The sequence below is a fragment of the Pteropus vampyrus genome, unplaced genomic scaffold (assembly GCF_000151845.1).
Source record: "Pteropus vampyrus isolate Shadow unplaced genomic scaffold, Pvam_2.0 Scaffold9785, whole genome shotgun sequence".
Classification (NCBI taxonomy): Eukaryota; Metazoa; Chordata; class Mammalia; order Chiroptera; family Pteropodidae; genus Pteropus; species Pteropus vampyrus.
In genome coordinates, this window is record NW_011898566.1 from 1 (window position 1) to 2813 (window position 2813).

Below are 2813 nucleotides of genomic sequence, written 5' to 3' on the forward strand. Positions count from 1 at the left end.
TTGTCAGTTGAAAAGTGATTTTTCTAAACTCTGAATGAAGAGGTACCTTTCCATAGAGATAAAAAAGAAAAGTGTACTCATGTAATGTCCAATGATATGAGTGATATTAAATATCAAAAACCTACTGAAGTATCTATGTACTTGGAATAGAGATGACCAGGGAAATTGGACACTCACTAATTGATAATTTGAGATACCATCGGTACACAATTATTATCCAAAGATGGAACATTTAAAACTGATGTTTCAATATTTTTATCAATACTAAATTAAAATAAATTAACCTTATAGGAAGAAACCTGTTTAACCTTTGTCGAGATTCTTAGATGATTTTAAATGCTTAGAAGGAATCAGAGTTTTCTACTCTAAGCATCCAGATTTCACATTTAGCTGGAAGAAAAAGCATTTAGGGGATTAGGAACCACTGGGATGACTGCATGCCTTTGCCTTCTGCTTAAAAAGGGAATTCACAACCTCCAAAAGGAGTGGACCCAAAAGGGGGCTTGGATCAGGATAAAGTAAGGGCTCATTGCAATCATCCAAAAATGTAGATAATATTAGATAAACTGCAGGAGGTTATCTTCAATAACTGAAATAGTTGATTGCCCAAGAATAGTTTGTATTTTTCTACTGAAAATATAATTATTTTCAACACTTTTAGTTTTTTCATTACTTAATTCAGGCTTAACTCTCTTGTCTCATCCTAATTATGGGAAAGAAATTGTGTTTAAAATGGGAGAAAAGAGCCTAAGATGTAAAATTTGCCGTATCTAGATATTCTGTAATTGAGTATGATTATTCTACAAGATGCACAGAGATCTTCAGAAAATTATTGTGCCAGTGCAGATGGATACTACTTTGAGGATACTGTATGATATGCATGAAAATTCAAATCTGCGAATGCTGACTAACTAGTTGTACAACTAGGAGATTTATTGGGAAGATCTTTTATAAAGGAAATCTCCCTTTTATTAAGATGACTGAATATTCAGAAATGATATATAGCCTACTTTTCAGGAAGACACTTATTAATTTTAGTATTATTCACAGTAGTACAGGATAAATCTGTATTATATTCTGTATTTTATATTTTGCTTATTAGATTAAGGAGGGGTGCCATTTAATTTACTTAAAATGCCTTTCTATGAACCTGGTAAAATCTTTCCAAGAAGGTGGTTAAAAATGCAGCACTAACTTACTCATTTGTCACTGTGGTTGTCATAGTGTATCTCGTTAGTTTTGAGAGAGAATAAAAGGAGTAATCATTAGATATTACATAATAGGCAGCTCTCTGCAGTCCCATCTTAGTGTTTCAGTCCCTAGAGGAAGCCTGGGTGAGACTGGTACCTGCATAGTACTTAGCCTTGGACTAGTGGTTGCCTTGCTGGCGTCTAACGTAGTAACATAGAGCACTAGAGTCATCGACCGGATTTCTTTCGGTGGAGCAGTTACTGTGATGTCAACTGTGCTATTCTCTCCATTGCGTTACCTTTGGGTTTATATTCTGGCACGGTATTTAGAAAAAAAAAAGGAAGAGAGAACAAGAGAGAGAAAGAGAGAGAAGAAAGGGAGGGAGGGGGGAGAGAGAGAGAGAGAGAGAGAGAGAGAGAGAGAGAGAGAGAAAAGGAGTGTCTCTTAAGTCTGTTTCTTTCAAGAGACAATTCTTCTATCAGAATGTAATACTTTTTCTTACTGATGAGCCACATCCTTCTTCATTTCTAGTTCTGCCCTAGTTGTCAGCAGAGTCATTGTCATTGACCTCAAATCTCCTAGTTAGAGGCCTTAAAGTGTACTTAGAATGGGGTCCTTTTCCATAAGGGAGGATATCCTAACTATTCAAGGACTGGTAAATTCTCGGTCTAACCTAGGGTTTATCTATTTTAAACCTGGTTAAGCCAAGGCAAATTGCTTGACCCTGGCCTTTGTCATGTGCCCAGCAGGGCCACGGAGTCTCAGTGCAGTCAACTCTCAGCCCTCTGAAAGGAGCAAGACTGGATGGGCTTCATTTTTCAGCACAAAATGTTAGTAGGAGACAATTTAGTTTAGAGGCAGTTTTAGGTAACTGGAGAGGAACAGAGGTTTTGACACTGAGGCACCCCACACCCCCACGCACATCCTGCCGCATGCTGGTGAGAGCCTGCGAGCACACCCTGTTTCTTCCAAACTCCAGCACCTCTTTGTTTTTAAAACTTCCTTCCTATTCTCTTTACCCCTGTCTCTTCTGCTCCTTCAAGGTAAATGCAGCTAGAGAAAGGACGCTGATGTGATTTTCCTACTTAAAGGTGGTTTTTATCATGAGAGTTTTTAAATCATAGAATTATATTTGACTTATCATGTTTTTAAGTTCTGAGGCTCATGCAGAATGACAACCAAATAGTGTGCATCTTGTTAGCAGTGGCCACTTTCTAAAGCTAAATTGTAATTTTCCAAGAGATCATGTGACTGTAGAAGCTCATCATTAAGAGCTTGGTTTTCCAAGGTTCTCCTGTAATTTCAAATCTAAACAAGCCTATATTACTTGCATTTACTCTAAAGATCATTTTTATAAATCCCTTGATAGTCATATCATTTCTACCAAGGCATGGCCATCTTGGAAAAATATCACACATACATAGGATTTAGGAATGAGGGAGGAACTTTGTGAATTGCAAGGTGTAAAATTCTGAACAGTCTGACCTGATTTCTGATAATCTTATATTACCATCTGGTGATAAGTGATTATATTTTTCAGTACATTTCCACTTTTATGAACTTCCTGATCTTAGAAGATTACCTACCGATTCTCTTTTCCATTTCTAGTCAACAGCGATTCA